The sequence below is a fragment of the Plecotus auritus genome (genome assembly GCF_963455305.1).
Source record: "Plecotus auritus genome assembly, chromosome: 2".
NCBI lineage: Eukaryota > Metazoa > Chordata > Mammalia > Chiroptera > Vespertilionidae > Plecotus > Plecotus auritus.
Window position 1 is genome coordinate 139839544 of NC_137771.1, and position 17873 is coordinate 139857416.

General features: G+C 35.8%; 1 pseudogene across 1 annotated transcript; it reads left to right on the forward strand.

Moving 5' to 3' along the window:
- The first annotated feature begins 9056 nt into the window (after window positions 1-9056).
- Window positions 9057-9529, forward strand: LOC308241650 (transcription factor BTF3-like; annotated as a pseudogene). The gene has a single exon. The product of its transcript is annotated as a transcription factor BTF3-like (transcript).
- Window positions 9530-17873: the final 8344 nt, after the last annotated feature.

The following is a 17873-nucleotide window of genomic DNA, read 5'->3' on the forward strand; positions in this document are numbered from 1 at the left end:
CATTGAAACTCTGAGTCAAAGGCACTTTTCATGGCCAACAATTTCACCTACTTTTGAAGCTGGTCTCTTCCCACTCTCCCCACGTCTACTCAAAGCGGAAAATGGGGACATTGGCTTTGTTTAATAGGCAAATAGGCCGTCCCCCAAAGAATATGAATAAGTATTCTCAATCTGAACTTGTACATCACTCTCATGTGTCTCTCTCCTCCTCATAAAAGAAAGTTCTTTCCGTAATTGCAAGACTTAATTAGCCAATGTTCACACAAAGGCTTCTTTTGTTCACCTATCAACAGGCTGCTTTCATTGATGGTTCTCTGACTCTCTGAAGACTATTCTTTTCCTGAGTTTAACACGAACTTCTATTTTCAGCTTTGGAGTCCTATGATATAAGTGCTCTGCATTCCATTCCCCGGCGTCTTTGTCTCTATTACAGATAACTCCTCCATGGTTGATGGCGATCTGATCACCTTCCCAGACTGCTAGTCCCTATCTTCCGTGGGACAGAAACAGATTTCTGGAAAAGCAGTGATGGAGAGGCAATTATAGTACACTAAAGAGATGGTTTTATTCTAGTTTCATTTTCCTGTTTTTAAGTCAGAGCTAGAGCAACAGCAGGGAATGCAGGAATCATGAACACCTGAAAAATACAAGAAAGATGTGTTGGTAACTACACTGTACAAATTTAAGCAATATTTGTTTTATGAATTAAAGGAAGGAAAGCACATTTTAGATTATTCCACCGATTTTTTAAAAAGCTTAGATTCCTTATCAGCAAACCTATGGCAATCACAGCCTGAGTATTACCTGATCTTCCCCTTTGAAATGACCTCCTTTTTCTCCTCTGCTTATGTCAATCCTAAGGTAACATTTCATGACACTTTTTATGTTGACATTTGAAAGGCTACTGTCCTAGAGATTGCTCTTTTCCTTCTAGGTAATAAGCTTAAACTGTGCATATCTTTTGGAGTCTGACATCTATAGTCTTAGATTCATAGTATTTCTGCCACTAATGTACTAGTACAACAAAATTCTTGGGATGTCAGTTGTTAGTGAAGAAGTTCTCACCGTCTGGGAAGTAGTAATCCCTCCAGAAAAGGTACTTATTATCATGATTATTCACATCCAGCTGTAAGAGATGCTTGTAATTTATATCCTTAAAGATGAATGCCTATGATATTCAAAAGCATAGATTTCCATATAAAATAAAATTAATTGAAAAAAATCATAATTATTTTTATAAAGCTTTCTGTTAAGTCTATTAAACAAAAATATTAATTCACATTACTATGACATTTTAATTTGAAAGATAATGCAAGGTTCAGAGAATGATGTTTTTAAATCATAAACATTTCATTACTATAAACCAAAACTCAGTAATCTTAAGTTGTCATTAAACATTACTACCATAAATCGGGATATTTTTCACCTGTTTCAGGAAAGAACAAAGTACTAACTCTTCCAAAGTTTGCTAATGGAATATCAGTTCCAAAACTTTCATGGGTATTAGGTTGCAAAAGAATTTCATTTAGAATCAAATACAATTAACCAGGGTTGTGTGACTTGTGTTTTTCTGCTATAATTCTCAGAGTTTGATATGCTGATGGACAGTTATTTCTAAGATGGGAAAACAGAGAAAACTGATAGAGAAACCCCTATTTCTCAATTAACTGGATAGAGAAACCCCTCTTTAAGGGAGCATCTCATGAGATTAGAGTTGCATAGTGACAACTTCATTCTAATTCACTATTGGTTTTTCTTAGTTGTGAAGTTGTCTATAACTTTTAGTCATTTCAGCAGCAGTTTTATCAAATATACAAAACAAAGTTTGGTTACAACTCTTGTAATAAACAAATTATTTTCACAGCACTCAATAGATGTTTGTTTAATTCCACTAAAGTACCCCCTCAATTCTTTGTGGGCTGCATACCCCTGCATTTTTTCTCTACCACAACTGCAAGAACACAGTCTACATATCCTGTTTATCATAAATTTGGCAGTATGACCACTTTTTTGAAAAAGTATCCCTTTTTCCAGTTAGAGGAAAGTCATTTCCTTGATATGCAAATATTTCTGCAGAAACAGATTTTGTTTACTGATAAACTTATTTCCAGCTACAATTGGCCCTATTTTATAGCCAGCCATCTATACTTCATGTTTCTTTTACAGCCTGGCCTATGATATCAGAGTACTCAATAAAGTTGCTTAGTTTATTGCAGAACAAACTCATTAAACCAATAATTAAATAAAACATGTGTGATTAAAACATTTTTTATCATCATGAAAATGATAGTCTCAGGAAGAAATAAATCACCCACAACTAATAGTAAACAAATTGGTAACAGTGTTCTGTATTTAGGTCCAGATATTTTTTCTATCAAGGTTAAATCCAGTTTTTACACAGACCCATTAGTGATGAATTGCTCTACATACAAACCTCCTTAAAGTCTCAACTTAGTTAATTTTTTCTCCAGTATTTCCAATAATAAATATTTTTAAATATCAGCCATGCAGAGGGCAATGGGGTGAAGCATGTCATTGCTGTGGAGAGAGAAAGGTCACAGCAATATTCCTGACCTTAAAAGACCCTCAGTACAAGTCAATAATTAAGGCATAAATCCTCTAGAATATCATAAATCATATAAGGAAGTTTATGATACATGTAAAAGGATTAATAACAAGGTAAGAATACTGAGCACTGGCATGGTCAGAGAAAGAGCATGCTATGCTAAATCATATAACGTGCAGACTTTAAACATCTCTGAAAATGTGTAGCGAAGGAAAAGAAACAATGACCCTAGGGCATTGTAAGAGAGGGGAACTGAAGTCTACTTTCCTAGATGGTTTGTTTATGCAGTCATTTTCTTAAAAAGTTTATGGTTAATAAAATTATATTAAAATTTTATTATATTAATTGGATTTAAAAGGACTTTTTGGTATTAGAGAGATGCAGTACTATAATTAAGTTAAAAGTATATTTTCCTTTGTATCTTGGAACTGTTTGCAAACTTTTTTTTTAATCTTAGAGTTTTAGCAGGCTATTATTAGTATAAACAAGTTTCAATAGAACTTTCAGTTGTCATGGCGTGCTATTATAGACTGAATTGATTTAACATGGTGAAAATACATTCATATTACATTAAATTTCACTTTAAATAAGACAAACAAATCTACATTTTAACTTCACTAAGTAATTTAGAGAACATATGACAATTTTTTAAAATATATTTTTATTGATTTCAGAGAGGAAAGGAGAGAAAGAGAGAGAGATAAACATCAATGATGACAGAAAATCATTGACTGGCTGCCTCATGCACACTGGGGATCGAGTCTACAACCAGGGCATGTGCCCTGACCAGGAATTGAACCGTTACCTCCACAGGTCAATGCTCAACCACTGAACAACACGGCTGGGCAAAAATATTAGATTTTAATGCTGTTTTTAATATTCAGCAAGAACAGGAAATCCTTTGCCTAAAATTGATTGGAATTAACAATGAAAAACAACTTAATCTTAAGAGCAGAAATATTACAAGGGACATTTTCATCAGGTTAGTGCTGTCATCTATTTCTTAATTTTGTTTCATGAAAATTAACAAGGTTATTACTTAAATCTGCCTATGTTGAATGACAAATAGCTAAATTTGAAAAACAGGTGTTTTGGTTTGGTTTTGTTTTTTTACTATGGGTTTTGACATATTTGATTTCTCTCTCCCCTCCCCTCTGTTTTTTTCATATGTTATAAGAAAAGCATCATAATTCATTAATAACTGCAAGCAGATTCTAATGTACTTCCAGTTCTTCAAAGTCAAGTGTATCACTTTTGGGTGCATCTTTTACTTGTCCTGGTAACTTGGGTGGGGAAGGTCAGGATCTTTATGCTCTCCATTTTTATGCCTATCAAAATTTGTTCTCAGAATAAATCTGAAAAAAATTTAAGAACATATAGTTTTTTAAAGAGGGTTGAATTTAACTTAAAGTGATAATTTAAAAGTATGTTATAAGGGATAAAGTTTTGTTTTTTTATTGTAGGACCTTCTCAACACCTATAACTGATTCATGTAGACAGTCACTCGCCTTACATAAGACTAATCCAGCAAGAGATTTGAAATGAATTTAGCTTTTTTTATTGAACAGTATGTAAACATTATATCACACAGCTCCTGATTAAACACTAATTCAGAAATAAGGCAAAGTGGATAGGCACAGAATTTTATTCTATCACATCAGTATAAATATACTTTCACTAATTAAAATAACAACCAAATATTCATTCTAGGTTTATTTGAGAAATAAAATATTTTATTGAAAGTCTCTACAATGTAATTTAAGATGTAATTTTAAATAGCAACCAGTATCAATGAAAACATGATTTCTTATAGAAAATATTCCAACATTTCCTAAATTTCTAAATCTCAAAAAGCTCACAGAAACAAAGACACAACTCTCTGGCTGTATATTTGGGCAAGGGAGGGGAAAAAGACTAAAATAGGTCAGAAATAGTAAACCTAGTAGTGAAATGTTCAATAAAATAGGTTGGTGATTTCCTATAACTACATAATAATAATCTATGTACTTGTTAAAAATGTATTAAACATTTTCCTTACTTACTATTTCTTGCAAGTCTTCATTTGAGTGAAGTAATGAACATGTTATCCTTTTCATTTTATCATTAATTTAGAGTCATGTAGGGCATTCAAAAAACATGTGAGAGACATAGTATCCAGTTGAATGACATTTAGTCTAACACACAAATATAGCATATTTTTTCAACTTGGAAAAAAAATTAAAAGTGGTCTAATCCAAAACCTTGCATGATATCTCTGCAGTGCTGCACACAATTGGCCATTGATTCTCAAAATAGTCTTTCTATGAAACTTGCGTGGTCTTTCTTAGAAAGCCAAACAGAGAGATAGTGACAATAGCACATATTATGAAGATCACATTTTTTATCACTATGTTTGATGCCTCCAATTTGTGGTTTAAGTTTCCCTTTATTAAGAAAAACTGGCTGGTGTAAAATCACATACTAGACAGTGCAGACTCAGCTCCCCTCTCCTCCAATTTTCCATGGAATCATTGGCCACCACACACATTGCTGTCAACTTGTTCTGCTTCTTGTCAGCTGCACACTGGACTGAAGAACCGGAGGCTGGCCTTGCACTAATTAAAAGGGCAGGCATTTTTTTTTAAAGTCCATATGAGAAGTATAGGTGCCAAATACTAGCTTATGTAAAAGTTATTTAAGGAGAAAGGGCAGGGATAGAAGAATTACAAAATATAATTTTTAATGTCTTTGAATTAGAATGTTGAATGAAAATTTTCAGGATGGCACTGATGTTAAAGTGTTTCCTGAATCAAGAAAGGGCTGAACTCTGAGCCCACTTAGAATTGATAGTTTTAGAAAAATCCCAAAGACATAGAATTCCTCATGTGGATTTGACTAAGTAGCTCTGTTTTTCTGAAATAATTATAGACTAATAAAGGTGATAAATTGATCCGAAGGACATTTATTTAGTTTGACAGAAATAATCAAGTGTAAACCTGTAGTACATTCAAACTTTTCATAGCAGAATAATCTTTTAATATTATTAGTTATGGATGAAAAGTGTAATAAATAGACATTCTCTATTGAATAAATTGGCTTATGCTAAATATTGCTTAACATAAAACTAGGGTCTTATGCACAAACAATGTTTTAAAATATTTATGATTATAGAATGGTATGCAAGTCAAAATGTATTAGAGTACATAAATAATTCAGAGCCTATGAATTTATTAATTTTGTACATATATTACTTTATATATGTATATAGAATATTTATAATACAAATGGAAAATTATTTACAAACACCATAAGGTCAGCCATCTCTTGATGATAATATTAGCAACATTTAATTCATCTCTATTATATATGATTTTCTACTGGGAATGAATTGTTTATTAATAATTATAAAGTTTTTAATTTTTTTGAAATTTTGGATAAAATTTTAAACATTAAGTAAACTAAACTAATACTAAAAGGATTATAAATTAAGTAATATCTACAGTAAGAAGAAAAAAAGATTATGAGTTCATATTTGAGCACTAATTTTAAAATGTCTAAAATTAGATAAGATCAGAACAGGAAAAAAAAAACAAAAAACAAAGTATTCCTTCTCAGCCTTATAGTAGGTTAGGAGTACTGAGGAGATTTAGTGGCAAGCAATTTCTAATGTTTAGAAGAACATGTAGTAGCTAAGATGCTAATGTCAAAATTAACTTCAGAGAAAAACAAATTTTAAAAGAATTTTTTATAATGTGCCATTTAGTAGCACATTGTATGAAAACTTCTAGAAATACTCTAGCTAATATATTTTACTGAAAACACAAATTAATATTTATGTAGCTTTTCCTTGTATTAATTTTAGCTAAAAACTGAGAACAAAAACTTTAATAGAGTATGTATGTGCATTCTTTGTTATTCACTATGGTGCTCAAAATGAATTCTGATTAGATGAGTAATTGAATTACATGTGTTTTAAACTATCTGATTAAGAATGAATTCGTGATAGGTCAAATAAACTATGAAAGTAGCAATCCTATTGTTGATAGTATATCAAATGAGATGAAAGAAAATATGGCAATAATTAATAGTGGAGTGGTTGAGACCACAACCTACTGAGTTATCTATTATACAGACAGAGTAAATACATGGAACATCAGGAAAAATGTAGATATAATGATTTTTTAAAATTCCTGTAATTAAAAGATAATTTCATGCACACACAAAAAGATAAAGTACAGTATGAATTCATGCCGATGTTGATGTATTTGAAAAACCACATTAAATGTGTAGTTCCTAAAGTTCGGGGACATAGCATTCTGTGGATGATTTTGCTTTCTTCATTTTCAATATGTAAATAATTTGATCCATTTTGAGTTTAGTTTTGTATATGGTATCAAATAGCAGTCTAATTTCATTCTTTTGCTTGTAACTTTATAAAACAGAAAATTCTAACAAAATTAATGGCATTTTTGTTAAGTAAAAATTTTAAAAATTAGATGACTACAACTTAAGAGTAATAAAAATATTGTCAAGAAAAACAATCAGAGATCTACTGAGTATATGTCAGAAGCATACGGTTTTACTGGTAATTTGTCCCAAGCTTCCAAATAACAGAAAAGATAAATTGACTAACAAAGTGGAAACAAAAGCATGGATATATGGAACAGACTGACAGCTGTCAGAGAAGAGGGAGGAGGGGACTGGATAAAAGAAGGCATTAGCCAAAGAACATGTATGCATAACCCACAGACACCGACAACAGTGTGCTGATGGTCAGAGGGAAGGGGGGTAGGGTCTGGATGGAGGTGGGCAAAGGGGGAAAATGGGACATCTGTAATAGTGTCAACAATAAAGAAAAAAAATAAATTAAAAAAAAAAGATTTTCATTTCTGGAATGAACTCCACTTGGTAATAATCTATTACTCATTTGTTCTATTGCTGATATTAATTTAAGGAGTTTTATGTTGTTTTTGTTCCATAGTTGTTTTGTTTTGCAGTGTCTTTGCATGCTTTTATTATACTAGCCTCAAATAAGTTGTGAAGTATTTTTCTCTTCCATTTTCTGTAAGAATTTTTGCAGAATTGGTATTATTTCTATTTTAAATATTTGATAAATGTTCTATTTAAAAACATCTGATCCTCAAGTTTTCTCTGGGGGAATATTTCATAAGACTTTTTTAGAGAAGTTTCAGGATGATAATAAAATTAATAGGAAGGTACAGATCTCCAGTATATCCCCCACTCCCATACATGTATAGCCTTCCACATTATCAACATCTTCCCCCCAGCACTATTTGTTACAATTAAATAACCTGCATTGATACATCATAATCCTTCAAAGTCCATAGTTTACATTAGGGTTCACTCTTAGTGTTGTACATTCTATGGGTTTGTACAAATGTATAATGATATGTATCTACCATTATCGTTTCATACAGAGTAATTTCATTTTGCCCTAAAATCCTCCGTGCTCTTCCTATACATCTTTTCCCTCCTCACTAGTCTCTGGCAACCAGTGATCTTTTTACTCTCTCCATAGTTCTGCCTTTTCCAGAATGCAATATAGTTGTAATCATACAGTGTGCAACCTTTTCAGATCAGCTTCTGTCATTACGGAATATGTAGTTAAAGTTCCCCCATGTCTGTTCAGGGCTTGATAACTCATTTCTTTTTAGCACTGAATAATATTCCATTGTTTGGATGTACTATAGTTTATTTGTCATTTTATCTACTGAAAGACATCTTGATTACTTAAAAGACATGACAATAATTATAAACATCCGTGTGAAGGTTTTTATGTGGATTCTGTTGATCAGTCCTCTAGCTCACAGATTCTTTCTCAGCAATTATTTATTTCTGTTGCAGTGTTTTGTTTTGTTTTGTTTTTATCTCTAGTACTTCCTTTTGGTTCTTTCTCAGGATTCCCATCTTCTGCTTACATTGCCCATCTGTTCTTGCATGCTGTTTACACTCTATCCATTAGAGCCCTTAGTATATTGATCATGGTTGTTTTTAAATTCCTGACCTGATACTTCCAGCATCTTTGCCAAGTCTGGTTCTGATGCTATCCATGTTTCTTCAAATTGTATCTTTTGCCTCTTGATATGCCTTGTAAACTGTTTGATATCTGTGTATAATGTAATTTGTTTGATACCTGTTCATAACGTGGGAGAGGGAAGCATTCTATTGCCTCTCGATTAGGTCTCAAGCCTTCCACTGAGCCTGTGCCGCTGAACGGTAAACTTCACACGTGTTTCTCGGGATTTGTCCCTTCCCCTTAGCTGGGACAGGATGGCTAGAGTGGACTGGAGTTGGGCATTTCCCTACACCAGGTCAGTGAGGCTCTAGTGATATCTCAGCAGGTTAGTCTCCGGTTAGCTAGTTTCCGGTGAGGGCAGGCCTTGCGAGGAGCAGAGTGCTCTGGGGTGTGCGCTCATGCTCAGCCCTCTGCGCAAGACCCCCTGAGCGCTAGCCCAAGTCCCCCACGAGGCCCCACTTCCTCTCCAACACAATGAAAGAAAGGACCATGATCCAAGAGAAGCTGGCCAAACTGCAGGCACAAGAGCACATCGGGAAAGGAGCTGCTCATAGAAAGAAGACGGTGGTCCTCCAAACAGCTACCGCAGATGATAAAACTTCAGTTCTTAAAGTTAGAGGTAAGCCATACATCTGGTATTGAAGAGGAGAATATGTTCATAAGCCAAGGAACAGTGATCCACTTTAACAATGCTAACGTTCGGTCATCTCTGGCAGCGAACGCTTTCCACCATTACAGGCCATGCTGAGACAAAGCAGATGACAGAAATGCTACCCAGCATCTTAAACCAGCTTGTTGCAGGCAGCCTGACTAGTTTAAGGAGACTGGCTGAAGCTGCCCAAACAATCCGTGGTTGGAAAAGCACCACTTGCTATGGAGAGGATGATGATGAAGTTCCAGATCTTGTGGAGAATTTTGATGAGGCTGCCAAGAATGAAGCAAACTGAATTGAGTCAGCTTCTGAAGAAGACAGTAAACTTGAAGACGTTTCTGGGAGCTGCTATTTTATACTATGACTGCGTTTTCAAATGTTGTGTATGGATCTGATAAAATCTAGATCTCTAATATTTTTCAGCCCAACCTCCCTTGGACATTGCAGCTCTTTTTTGGTTTTTGCTTATCCATAAATAATTCTTTGCAGCTAATTAAGATGAAGAAGCCTGGGAATAAAATTTGAAACAGGTTAATTTTTTAAAAATGGTAACTTTTCCTCTCATCTGCCAGAGCATGAGGGAATTTTTCTCTAATATTTACTGTGGGAACATAGTCAAACTCCTAGAAGTCAATTTCACAATATTATGGGGGCCCCCTTTACTGGGTCCCCTTTCAGAGTTGTCTACATTGATCCCTCAACAAATTTGTTAATTACATTTCAGTTTCTCCTAACCCAGAACTGGTTCCCAAGGTGGCTTTCAATTTTGAGTCTCTGCTCCAGTAAACCATGACTTCCTGTCTGTCTTTTCAATCTTGAAGCAGTGGCTTGTCCTGTGTCTTCTCCTATTATGAATCCAGGAAGAGCTGCTGATTTTTCAGTCTATTTAGATTTCTACTTCTTGTTAGGACAGAGTGGTGACTTCCCAAGTGCTTATATAAAACCAGAACACAGAAGTATGTGAGAATATTTAAAAAAAAAAATTTAAGCCTCACTTGAGGATATGTTTTTTTAATTGATTTTTAGAGAGAGAGAAGAGAGAGAGAGAGAGAGAGATACATCAATGTGAGAGAGAACCATTGATTGGTTGCCTCCCATAAGCACCCTAACCAGGGATCAAACCTGGGTATGTGCCCTATGTATGTACAGAAATGAAAGCCACAACCTTTTGATGTATAGGACCATGCTCCAACCAACTTAGCCACTCAGCCAGGGTATATGTGAGAATATTTTCAAACTAAATATTAATGTCTTTCATATAGTTTCCTCTGAGTGTACTATACATTTGACTGTACATCATCAATTTTTTATGTAAAATATATTGGCAATGATTTTTAAGTTAATTAGTTAGTGTTTCTTTGAAATTTAATCTATATTAATAATACCAACCAGATATCAATTTTTCTTATTTGTTTCCTGAGAGTACATATAAACTTTACTATTAATTTCTAATTTTATTACATTTTAACCAGAGGATATAATAGTTACAATATCTGCTATTTGACTAAGAATAGTATCAATTTTTTTAATGCTTCTTCAATAGTAAATGAGAATTTGGATGCCCAAAGGGAGTGATTTTTAAATAGCACTGAAAAGTCAACTGAAATTTAATATCAAAAATAGTGCTAAGCCCTGGCCAGTGTGGCTCAGTTGGTTGGAGCATCATCCTGTACACCAAAAGATGGTGGGTGGTGGGTTTAATTCTGAGTCAGGGCGCATACCCAGGTTTCAGGTTTGATCCCTAGTTGGGAATGTCTGGGATGCAACCAATTGATATTTCTCCCTCACATTGGTGTTTCTCTCTCTCCCTCTCTCCCTCTCCCTCCCCTCCCTCCCTTTCTCCTATGCACTCTAAAAATCAATGGAAAAAAATATCCTCTAGTGAGAATTAACAAAAAAATAAATAAAAATAAATAATAATAATAGGAGGAGGAGCAAAGGGAAGGCCAGACATTGTAAGCATGGTCATCTGGGCAGCTTCATTAGGAAGCTGCAACTTTACACTCCCCAGGGAACCACCCATCCACCCCCTGCAAATCACTGGGGGAATGGGTCCAACAGAGGAGAAGGTGCACATGCTCAGTGAAGTTGGGTGACACAAGGAAGGTGCTTGTCTGTCAGTCTAACCTGGGAACAAACATAATTGGCTAGAGGGGTGGAGCCAATGTAAGCCCGTTAAAATTTGGGAATATAAAATCCCCAGGCAAATAATTTTCTCTCTCTTTTTCCTCTTGCTTTGCTCCTGCTTCCTTGCATTCACTTGTTCCATGACCCACACTCGTTATGCACCTCCATGGCCATGTAGCCATAGAAACTGCATAGCCCATGCCATGCAGACCCTACATGCAGTGGACTGCAGCTGGGAACATGAGCTAACCTATCCAGATGCTGGCCTGAACTATGTTTCAATATGGAATGAAGGCTCTGGTCAAATGGCTTTGATCTCAGCCTTGTTGACAACAGAATGGGACTTTTTCCAAGGTGGACAGCGGGAGATAGGATCTTGGAAACTCAGAGGTTTTATTCCACAGAAATAAAGCTTCCTACAATGGCTCATCCCCCATAGGGGCCTTAGGGAGCTCTTGTTCCTGCAGCACCCCAAGAATCCCACTTCCTCCAGCAACAGATAGGAACTTAGAGGACACCACACAGATAACACTTCCAAAACCACATAAAAATTACAACTAACCTACAGAATGACCATTATTGAGAACTACCTGAAGTCTAGGTGAACAGAAACTCTAAAACTAAGAATATACAGAAGAAGCCACCTCAAGACTGGTAAGAGGGGTGGAAACAAGAGTCAGGCTGTTCCAACACCTTTATGTGGTGGTTAAAAATTGGTTCCAGAGGTCCACCCTGGGGAGCAAGGAAGCTCAGCCTCACACTGGGCTCCCCAGCCAACTACTCCAGTTACAGGAAAATGAGTCTCCATAACTTCTAGCTGTGAAAATAAGTGGAGGTAGTGGCTGAGTGAGACAAAAGGCTGCTGAGGTCCCAGGAGCTCTTCTTAAAGGGTCCATGCATGAACTTATTTGCTGACACACTGACTCACTTTGAGCTCCAGCACTTGTGCAGTTTGAAAAGTATTATGGACAAATGGAGGGAACTGAATTGACAGGCCTTAGAGCAAGGGCTGGAGGGTCAGCATTCTACCAGATAGAAGTGCTGGTAGAAGTCATTGTTCCTTCACTGATCCCTCCCTGCTATAGGCACAGTTGGGTACCATATCTAAATCTCCATCAACATGGCTATTACTGTTCACACAGCCTTAGTGATTCCATCATCCTTGCTCCACCCAACTTGGAGGCCAATCCAAGCTCCTTCCAGGGGATTTTCTTTACAAATGTCCTGTCTTGGCTTATGCTAGAGACTTTCGTAAAATTTCTCAAAGGTTCACAAACTGAAAATAAATAGTGTTTGGCTTCAGCATGCCAGATAACTCTTTCTATGCATCAAGTTCAGTACTAAAAACATCCAGCCTCAATTCACAGCTTAGCCTCTCTCTCATAGGTACCTCCAAGCCCAGCACAAGTGGCAACCATCTGCAGATCACTTTGTAGCTCATACCAAGTATCAAAATGGAGATCATAGGCAGCAGCTAACCTTGGCCTGCATGCCCCAAGAGACCCCAGAACCAACACACTCAGTGGCCAGCTTCAGACCACACTGTAAGATAACCTAACCACATCCACAAAGGCAAACTTAGCAGGCACCAGAGTTCTCTGAAGACTTAGCAGGCACCAGAGTTCTCTGAAGTTAATCCTGATCTATAGGGTCAACTCCTGCACAACAGCTCCTCCACTATAGTCATGGCCACTCCTCACAATCAATCTTCCTGAGGGTCATTCCTTCCTGTTGATGTGCCAACAGCAATCAAGTTTCAACTAAAGCAGAAGGGCACAAACAACTCATATAGGGGGACCTCTAAAGCACCAAAATCAGGTAAGCCCCACTGGACACCTACTATATAAGGTCACTCTACAAAGACCAGGAGTCATAGTAGATCTGCACATTGAAAGTAATACAAGTTGGCAGCCAAAATGAGGAGACAAGAAAACATGCCCCCACAAAACACAAACAAACAAAGAAAAAACAGAATTCAGAAAAAGAATTAAGCAAAATGGAGACTAACAAACTAGCACATGCAGAGTTCAAAATACTTATTATAAGGATGCTCAGTGATCTCAGTGTGAACCTCAACAAAGAGATAGGAAACAAAAAATAAGAGAGAAAACATTGAAAAAAGAAACAGTCAGAAATGAAGAATACATTAAAGGTAATCAACAATGGATCAGATTAAGCTAATGATGGAATCAGTGATTTGGAAGATAACATAGTAGAAAACACCTAATCAGAACAGAAAAATCAAAATAGAAAGCATCCAAAGAAATGAGGATAGTTTAAGGAGCCTCTGGGATGACATCAGACACACCAATATTTGCATGAGTGGTAGTAGAAGGAGAAAAGACAAAGCAAGGAACTGAAAATCTATTTGAAGAAATAATGATGGAAAACTTCCTTAACCTGGCAAAAAAATTAAACATACAAGACCAGGAAGTGCAGAGAATTCCAAACAAGATGAAACCAAAGAGGCCCACACTTTAGACACATCATAATTAAAATACCAAAGGTTAAATATAAGGAGGAAATCTTAAAAGCAGCAATGTAAAAGCTCCCTTAAGACTATCAGCTGATTTCTCAACAGAAATTTTTAGGCCAAAGGAGATTGGCACAAAATATTCAAAGTGATGAAAAGCAAGGACATATAAACCCAGATTATTCTATTGAGCAAGGCTGTCATTTAGAGTAAAAGGACAGATAAAGATCTTCCCAGATAAGAAAAAGCTAAAGGAGTTCATCACCACCAAACTAGTATTACAAAAAATGTTAAAGGGACTAGAGAAGAAGAAGGAGAAGGAGGAGGAGATGGAGGAGGAGATGGAGGAGGAAAAGGAGGAGGAGAAGGAAGAGGAGGAGGAGGAGGAGGAGAAATACAAGGTGTCCCAAAAAATGTATACACATTTTAATAACTGAAAGCTCAATTTTGAAAATGAAATGTATTTTAATAAACAGTGCCTTTATAATTATTCAAAATGTGTGTATACATTTTGGGACACCCTATCCCAGGGGTGGGCAAACTTTTTGACTCGAGGGCCACAATGGGTTCTTAAACTGGACCGGAGGGCCGGAACAAAAGCATGGATGGAGTGTTTGTGTGAACTAATATAAATTCAAAGTAAAGCTGGAAAATGTAATAATAAATATTTGCTGCATTAAGCCACTAGATTGTGGTTGGGAGGGATTAATCACCAATAGATAACTGATACATTATTCATTTTACTTTTTATGAAAATTGGAATAATTTACTGTCAATATTTGTCAACTTCTTATCTTTCATTTTTAGAATTCTTCAGAAATTATAAGTTTATATTTTATATCATTTGTAGGTATTTCTCTCTTTCCGCGTTCAGCGCGGCTGGAGAGCGGGTCCAGTTCCTGAGTAGGGGCGGCTGGGGATTGAGAAATAAAAGAAAGAGACAAGACACAGAGATAGAAGGAAAAAGCTGGGACCAGGTGGGACCACCGTCCTCTTCTGATGGAGAGACAGGGACAGTGACCCAATCCAGCGAGTTTATTTTATATCCCAAATACCAGGAAGTTTCACCAAAATGTCAAGACAAAGGAGATTATTTGCATTCTTGAGTAGGCCCTGAGCATTCCTGGTGCTAGGCTGGATTTAGATACCAAAACTACTTCCCCACACCATGGGCTGAAATGAAGGTCAAGCTGACAACACCCTTGCCCTTTTGGCAAGGTGTGTTCCCAGAGCATGGCTTTGCCTACGCCACTGGGTTCAGCTGACAATAATTAAGGAATGCCCATGTGCCTTCCCAGGCGCTGTCTACAATCATTAACACATTTATTTCCCTAATTGTGTAGTTCTGATTTATGGGCAGTGATATTGTATTAAGAAAGATTGTATGGGTTCTTTCATTACTTATAAATGACTGCTGTGGGCACAGTATAAGGTAACAACAGTATAAGTTCAGTACATTTGTTATTCTTGCTTTTGAGTGTCAAATGTATTTTGTGCACCATAAATTTCCAAAATTATAATCACTTCCAAGTTATATTTCAAAGGTAAGAAAGGACACTGACTATATTGTCTCTTGGTGATGACTATTAAAATAATTTTATATTACCTGAAAAGGTGATTTATTTGCTTTCTCTATCATTTATTTATTATTATGTAACAATTTCCTAGATTGTCCAGTTTTACCTTAAAGAGACTATAAGCCTTGGTCCTAAGATGATTGGGCAGATAGAAAAAAATCAGTCATCATGGAAAATAAGGGTACAGAACAAAGTTTCATAAGGAACACAACTTCAAGAGTTGTCCATCCTTCTGTGCTCAAGAAATTGGAGCAAGATGATTGGCTGTCCCAATTGGGTAATTCTACATAGGTAACTGTGAGCCACACTGATAGAGGAGTTTTTTGTTAACTGGTTTTTAGCTTATATCATTAGTGCATGGAGCTAGATTTTGTAGTTGGACATTTTCTTTTGTCAGGACAATCCATTAAGACAGAATAACAATAGAAGTGTGGGTGTTTTCCAAAATAAAGGCTAAAATAGAGAATATTTAGATGACTGAATTTTTGTTTGTGTGTTTGGGTAGGGAGCTATAACTTCTATTTATTCTTTGTGTAACAATCAACTTATTACATTTAGAGAACTAATAAAAAATATCTCAAAGAAATATACCAAATTTCTCAGACATTTAAAATTGGCTAAAAATACTAAAATTCCCTTAAATATTTATATAAAATAATAGCTTTATGTTACCTTCCCTATAGTACATCAAATAATATAAAACATAAACAAAGCATTCACACAATTATCAAATGATTCAAATCTTCTTGTTATTTTCACATAACTTATAAAATTACCCAGAAACTCTAAAGGCTGGACCCAGTAGTTTGTTCTACATGCCCTCCAGGTGATTCTGAGAGTGCTCATATCTGAAAATCCCTGATCTCTATTCCTTTACCAGTAGCTCATCTGTTTTCTCCTTCTTTTGTCCTCACCCAAGCTCTACCATGTATTTTTGGTTTACAGAAAAATTGAGCAGAAAGTCCCTCAACACTATGATTAGTCTTTCAAAGTTGCCAAAATATTTCGTAAAGTAACTTTTTGGTCTGAAACAAATGCATACTAAATATCATCTATATTATCATGAAAATTAAAGATTTCTTATTTTGCTATTTTGCTGTGTTGATTTACAAAATTCCATGGGTGCAGTTCAATATTTTTTCCTATTTCTGTCACTTAGAAGGGGACATTGGCCAAATATATGTTTGTCAAGCATTTGTGCACATTTCTATTTCTTTGAGCTTATAACTATATTGTCCATTAAAAAGAAATATTTTCATGGGACATATTTTTACCTATAGCATTTCTAACACTTGCACTTCCTAATGTAAAAAAAGGGACAACATTGACCAAGTTTAATTAAAATGTAACACGTTTGTTAGGCTGTACTTCTATTTTCTTCATTGTGGCTATTAAAAAATAAAGTCTAATAAGAGTTAACCATGTGCCGACTTAAGATGTGATGAGACCTGAGTAAAATGACACTTCAAAACTACCTTCTGGTCAAGTGTACAGAGTCCAAGTAAGTAATCAAAGTTATTGCTAAACTCTAAATCTGAGTTACATAGTAAATGCAGGTTGAAATCACTTAGGTAAATGTAATTATAGATTAAGACGTGTACTATGTTTGAGTTTTCTCATTTCAACTTGAGAGTATAAAATGTTTCCTTCATGTTTATGTAAGTCTGATTTTAAGCACTTTCAAATTTTATACACTGTGCAAATCAACTTAGGAAATGGATACTTAAGATCCTATATGTACTTCTATATCCTGAAAATATGTCTGCCTCTGGGCCAATAAAATAATAGTATTTGGCTGAAATGGAAATTCTGAATTACTACTTTCTGTAATAATGTAATATCCAGTTATATATCCTTTTTCAGGATCAAATAGGATAAGGAAGCCAAGTTCTACATGCATGTCAGGTGTTATTAGAGATTAGTTAACAGCTGGAAATGAAAGGCCTGTGACTCTAGAAATGATAGCAAGGGAAGTAGTTCCTGAATTAAACAGTGACTCTGCTCACATCCTCCAGCAGCACATTGACCAGTTTCTGTGTGTGGAGCTGTGAAGTCAGGAAAGGCCGAGGAACAGGGTGAGAACTGCCTTAAACATAAAGTGGGAAAAACAGAAAACAGAGTCAAGAGACATGCGTTGGCAGTGGGTCCATGTTCACACAATTGTCCTCCTCATGCTCAATCAAGCTGGCTCGGACACTGCTCTTTGCTTCTCTGCCTTGCACATTGCTGGTTGTGAATGCTTATAGGTTTGTGAAACAAGAACCAGGAATATAGAAATGTTTTAGAGACTTTATTGCACACCAGAATCATCTGGAAAGCTTATTAAAACACAGGTCCAACGGCACCACCCTCTTTTTTTCACTAGTTCAGGATGTCAGCCAAGAGCGAATTTTCAAGCGTCTCAGAAGGTTCTGATGCATGGGTCTGCAGCAAAGCAGCATTTCTCAAAAGAGCTTCTAGAT